Below are 6,421 nucleotides of genomic sequence, written 5' to 3'. Positions count from 1 at the left end.
TCACGGCAGTGTAGGTTTTACTGACTGGAAAACCCTCCAGGGCACTGAGGAGACCCTGGTAACCTCCTTGGCTCACCCGTGATGCTTAGCAAATCCAGACCTCTGTGGACAAAAATAAATGCTTGCCACCCTCACAGCCTATTTATAATGCCTGGCTTTATGGACGGTTTAGTTCTCAAACGTCCACTCTGCATGTGGGCATTCACGAGACTCCCTGCCACAATCAGCCACATTCTTTTCCTCCTAAAAGGGTCAGAAACATCCAATCTCTGACTCCACCAAAACACTTCGCTTTCTTAGCAGTCCCCTCACAGCAGGCGACTCTGTAAGTCTAGCCCGATTTCCACCCAGCTCTTTGAAACTCCCCAATGAGCATGCTTGGGAAGGAACCCTCAGGCCCAGTCTTTGCCCAGTTTGCTCCCTGCCTTTGGAATTGCAGTGGCCAATAGTAAGACAGTAAGATATGACAGCAACGTGTGCTCCCAACACTCAGAGCTTGGCTGAACTTGGAGGTTATACAGAATTATCTGGCCATCAGGGCTCACTCCTTGGAAATGAAGATCCTGCCTCCAGCCTGCAACCCGGAAGATGGTACCATGCTTCACAGAAGAGGAGCCTGTGGATGTTTGGACCCTGTCCAGCTTCATGGAGACCAGGTTGAGGGAAACAACTTCTGTCCTCATGTTATTTTCAGAGGAGATAAAGCTTCAAACCAATGAAAGGCACGCTGAATATACAACAAACCTCTCAGAAATTTCTTCCAAAACCCAGATACAAAATGTTGGTTATTTGGCATTATATTAATCAGGCTTCTTTATTACACCTGTGTGGCTTCTGGATCATGTGCTTTCCCCACACGACCCGCGAGTGGGGTGAGGGGACCAGTTAGGGGTTTGCAGGCAATTCCACATGAATGAATTAACCACACGAAATAGCTTGGGGATGGAGGTGGGTCTTTGTTGAATCAAAATTTAAAACCAATCTTTTCTTCAGCAGAGGGTAATATAGGTGATAGGTGAATAATCCCTAGTATGTCTTAGGTAGAGAGTATATGGACAGTAGAAAAACTCTTAGGCTGATTTCTATCCTTTGGGGGTTGAGAAATTTATGCCATATAATGTGTATAAAGCTTTGCAAAATATAGATGTGAAATCAAAGGAGGCCATCTATGATTTTGGCAAGGTCCTAAAACCATTCTTAACAAATATTTATGGAAAGAGAAAACATAACCGTAACCCTAAATTGACTTTCACACACTCTCTCCATCTCAGGAACACCTTGTTTTTATTCTTTATTATCCTACATGTAAGAATTAGTGGCAAATGAAGTTGTACTGCGTTAATAAATGTAGAAACCTCCCACGGTCAGGAGCAGTTGGCTGGCTAATTGAGAAAACCCATCAAATTACAGACTTCTAAAAAAGCAAACATTTTCATTCAGCTTAAAGAATAGACATGTATACTCACACCAGTCTTGTGATGTAAGCCTATCATCTTTTCTTTGCATAGGATCCATTGATTAGAGCTCTTTATCATTTGTTTCGCACAAATCACATCCTGAATGTATTGGCAATGATTTCCAGTTTTAGTTTCTTTAAACTGCAGAAACACTGCAACACAACGAAAGTGTAGAATTCTACTAAATATTAATAAATTTCCCCTAAACTTTTACAGCGATCTTACCCATATCTGATTTGATCAAAAATACGTTTTAGTGAAGACGTATTTGTTTTTACCAAGTGTCTTCAAAGTGTTTAATTTTGTTTTCCTTTTTCATGGTACTCATGAGTTCATAGATTCAGTCAACATTTAATTAGCTACATAATTACACCAACCTGTACTTGGGATTATACGCACATCCCACATCGTGGCCTCCCTGCTCTCAGCCAGTCCTGGCTTTCTCCCACAGGCCTTTCCTCTAACAGAATCTCATACATTGAATTTCGTCTTTGCATCTGCTTCTCAGAGACCCTCAACTGACACAGTACACACTACATTTATTGTAGGAGAAAAAAACTATTGTAGTAGAAAAATACATAACAACTGAAACAAAAAATATCAATTACTCTTTCAGGAGATTTCCTGAGATCAGAATCCACAGTAAACACAATCTTTGATGCCTGCCTAGGCACCTTTCATGGTGAGAACTGTTCAGAAAGAGGAGCCCGAATTGCAGTATCCTTAAAGTTAAACAAAACTCCGTGCCCTGGTGTGTACTATTCATAAGCCGGGAAACTGGACGTGTGTGTTTACTAGATATGTTTGTACTAACATAGAAATATTATAGCCGCATTATGAGAAATTGGAAAAGACAGGAAAGAAAAAGGAATTTTGCCTACTAATAAACAATTGTTTTAGTGAAGGTCGAGTTCATAAATTTTAGAAGAGTTTTACAAGGATCGAAGCAAACAGGCTTGTGAATTAACTGTCAAGTAACCAGAACATTCAGCTAACTAGAGACCAAACCAGGAGCCCCCTGACACCCTGGATTCCCAAATCATCACAGAGGCTGATGCAGAGCTGGGCCAGCCCTGTTGTATGGGGATCTGCTATGGGCCTGGCTTCTAGGCCATTCCTCCATCGCCTGGCAACGTGCAGTGGGGTGGAAGGTGGCTCAGGGAATGAACCAGGTGCCTCTTTTTCACCTGCATTTCCCAGGCTGACTGTAGTGGGCTGCAGTGTCGTCTGTCCAAGGTCTGAGATACTAGCTGCATTGTCATACAGAATCCAGCACAGAGCCACCTGTGATAGGTCTCCACTCTGCGTTGTATCAAATCTGACACCACCTGTGCCAAAATCTTGGGAGAAGTGTTAAGGAATTACCTGGAGAATCTGATGGTTTCTAGGAGGCAGCTAACGGCACTCCTCGAACCTTGGTGCACCTTTGGCCTCCCTGGGGCACACCAGTGTTCTCAACAATGGCAATACTGCCTCCTAGGGGTTATTTAGGAAATTACGAATGATGCGTGTGTGTGTGTGTGTGTGTGTGTGTGTGTGTGTAGGCGGTGAAGGAGAAATTGTCACAAGTAATGAGCCTAGAACCTAACTCTGTTTTATGTATAAACACAACTTATCTTTCATGGCTTTACTCTACAATAATTCTATGTAAATTAAGGAAATATACTTACAGTTGGTTGGAACTTAACAGAAAGTTATTCACCAGTGCAATGCAGCTTGTAGTACCGGGTCACCAACACTTCTCTGCGTTCGTGGTTACCGTACTTGAGTGAGTCTGGAGCGGGCATAAGCATGGGACTTCCTTATGTCTTCTATCTATAGTTGTGTCTCAGCATTGTCATATTGAAATATGTATTTCATATTGAAATATGTAAAGCACAGCCAGCTTTATTTGTGAAACAAGGAAATAAAGGCTCACTTCTTTTAAAAAAATACATATTAATTTCTTATGACTTTGCTTTTATCTGTTCTTTATATTACTGTTAGGACATTAGATTGATGAAACTATTACCTGAGTAGATAAGTTGTATCTGCATTTCACGTAAGGATACTATAGGGGAGATTTACACAATATTTCTTATACAGCGGGGCATTGGGTCTGATAGGGTTGCAAAGTGCTGTTCAAATTGAACTTTCAGCCCCCAGCAACTCTGCTGTGCTGGAATCATATGAAAACTGTGTTCTGGGATATTACTGCTGGGGTTCTGCCCTGGCACGTTGTTGTGACATGTGCTGGACATCCTGTTGCTGTAACACAGGTGTCCTGAACTCAATCCTCTGGTCCCCATGTGGGTCCAGCGCTTACCCAGCTTCTTGGAGCAGGGCAGGCCAGGCGATGTTTGTTGGATCCTAGAAAGCTGGATGTTGGATTCAAGCTCATAAACTTCTGCGGACTGGCATGGGAAAGGGGGCCCCGTAGAAGAAGTTGCCTCTAGGTATCCTATCTTACAGGATATGCAACCGAGAACACCCACTTCCCTTCACCCAAGTAGACCAAAACATGGGGAGCCAATATAGTCTCCTTGATTCCAAAAGCCAAAAAAGTTTTCATGAGAGCCGGGTAATTAACAAAGTCTTCCTTACAGACAGAATAGTAATTGATAAGAAGCCGGTCCTTAAAGAAGTACCCCTGAAACTTGCCCAAAGCCTGCAGAAAAGCAATGGATATTTGGCTTACCTGTCGCAGGCCTGGAAAACTGACTTTGCACCTGTGGGGCTTCCAGGTGACTGGGTGTTTATAGGAAACCTCAGACTGTATTTCGACACTGCTGTTGCTGCCTTCTGCCAAGGCTGTTTCCCTGGGCTGACGAACTTTCAGGAAGGAATGCAGGTTTGTCTCCAGTGAAAGCAGCACAGGACAGCTGCATTGTGGGGACAGGCCTCAGGCCAGCTGGGCCGAGGCTTACTGTGCAAGTCAACTGCTCCATCTGCCGAGTCAGCTAGGAAATGCAAAAGCTGCCTGAGAAGGGAGAGGAACACGGGAAGGAAGGGAAACAAAGCCTGGCATGATAATTGTTATGGTCCACATATGGAATTATTCATTACATTTATGATACAGAGAAACCTTCATATGTCTAAGGAAAATACTGTTATACCCATTTCACAGATGAGGAAACTGAGACCCAGAGAGGTTGAATTACTTTGCTCAAGTTTACACTGTTAAGTGGCATGCTTGACTTTTCAAGGTCTTCCACTCACTCGGTACAATCAGGCATTATGTTAAATAATTTCACTTTTAACATCTTGTTTACTTTGAAGTAGGTGTTATCCTGATGTTGAGAAAAGTGGAACCTGAAATTTAGAGATTAGGTAATTAATCGGAGGTCCCAAAGTCATGAAAGGGCAGAATTCTGCCTGGTTCCAAAGCTTAGTCCTCATCTATAAAGAGTTGAAGGTGAACAAATAGAGACCGAATAATATCACACCTGTACGCAAGGACCACACCCCTATATTAATTCTGGGTTTACTGCCACTCTCACCACTTTCCAATGAGGAGATATATTTTGCTTTGTATAGCACAGATAGAGGAGAGAAAATGTGTGTAAACAGACTCTTGATAAATTGAACGCGTTGGAAAGGCAGCTCATGACTGAAATAATTCCACTGCAAAGTTTTGTTGCAGAGAAGAGTATATCTGTAATTTAGCTTTTTGCAAAAAATGGGTTTTTATACTTTGCATTAGCTTTCAATCAAAAAAGATAAATTTCACATTAATTCATGAGTATGTTTTCCTTATACAAATGAAAAAATTACAGATAAAGTCACCAATTCACATCCCCAACATCCCATCCACACTATCCAAGTACACTCCCCAGAGGGAAGTGGTGTGTACCCTGTTTCCCCGAAAATAAGACCTAGCTGGACAATCAGCTCTAATGCGTCTTTTGGAGCAAAAATTAATATAAGACCTGGTATTATATTACATTATACTATGTTATATTACCTGGTATTATATTATATTATATTATATTATATTATATTATATTATATTATATTATATTATATTATATTATATTATATTACCTGGTCTTATGTTATATTATATAAGACCCAGTCTTACAGTAAAATAAGACCAGGTCTTATATTAATTTTTGCTCCAAAAGACGCATTAGAACTGATTGTCCGGCTAGGTCTTATTTTTGGGGAAACACAGTATCTGAGAACTTTTTCTATGTATTTGCTTTCCTAAATTGAAAACATGTAATTGTATTATGTGTATCTCTACACAAACACCGAACAATCTTCAAACTGCCTTCTCCCCTTCTGCCCCAACTTAACAGTATGATTTAGAGCTCTCTCCGTGTCAGAGCATAAAGATCAGTCTCATTATTTTTCTGAAGTATTCTATATTATGGGTATATCACAGATAGAATGGGTATATCACAGTTTACACAACTGTTTCCCTGCTAGTGGACATTAGTTTGTTTCCAGGTTGTTTTTCCTGTTATAAACTTTGCTGCATTGAAAATCCTTGCATTCACGCACTTAGTGCACACGTGTGAGGTTCTTCAGGATAAATACTAGGACATGGGATTGCTAGGTAGTAGGGAATGCATCTTAAAAATATTAACAGAGCAAAATTGCCCTTTCAAAATATATACTTACCAGCAACATCTGCCTTTTCCATTATCTTTGCCAACTCTTGTCATCACTTAAAAATTTTGTTATTCTTGTGGGTGAGATTAGCTCAATGTTGAAAAGAAATTGCATTTCTCTGATTCTTTTTTTAAATTTTTTTATTGGGGAATATTGGGGAACAGTGTATTTCTCCAGGGCCCATCAGCTCCAAGTTGTTGTCCTTCAATCTAGTTGTGGAGGGCGCAACTCTGCTCCAAGTCTAGTTGCCCTTTTCAATCCTTAGTTGCAGGGGGTGCAGCCCACCATCCCATAGGGAATTGAACCAGCAACTTTGTTGTTGAGAGCTCTCGCTCTAACCAACTGAGCCCTGCAGGTCACCCCTGCAG

The 6,421-nt window shown here is 41.2% G+C and overlaps 1 long non-coding RNA gene across 1 annotated transcript; it reads right to left on the bottom strand.

Moving 5' to 3' along the window:
* Positions 1 to 1,272: 1,272 nt before the first annotated feature.
* On the bottom strand, positions 1,273 to 5,324 carry LOC141573059 (uncharacterized). Its single transcript, XR_012498626.1, has 3 exons — positions 4,135 to 5,324; positions 3,128 to 3,342; positions 1,273 to 1,609 (listed from the first exon to the last, which is right to left on the bottom strand). It is a non-coding gene; the product is annotated as an uncharacterized LOC141573059 (long non-coding RNA).
* Positions 5,325 to 6,421: the final 1,097 nt, after the last annotated feature.

Source organism: Rhinolophus sinicus, linkage group LG09 (genome assembly GCF_036562045.2).
Source record: "Rhinolophus sinicus isolate RSC01 linkage group LG09, ASM3656204v1, whole genome shotgun sequence".
Taxonomy (NCBI): domain Eukaryota; kingdom Metazoa; phylum Chordata; class Mammalia; order Chiroptera; family Rhinolophidae; genus Rhinolophus; species Rhinolophus sinicus.
Note: the sequence above shows the minus strand (reverse complement) of the source record. Positions and strands in the feature narration are given on the sequence as shown.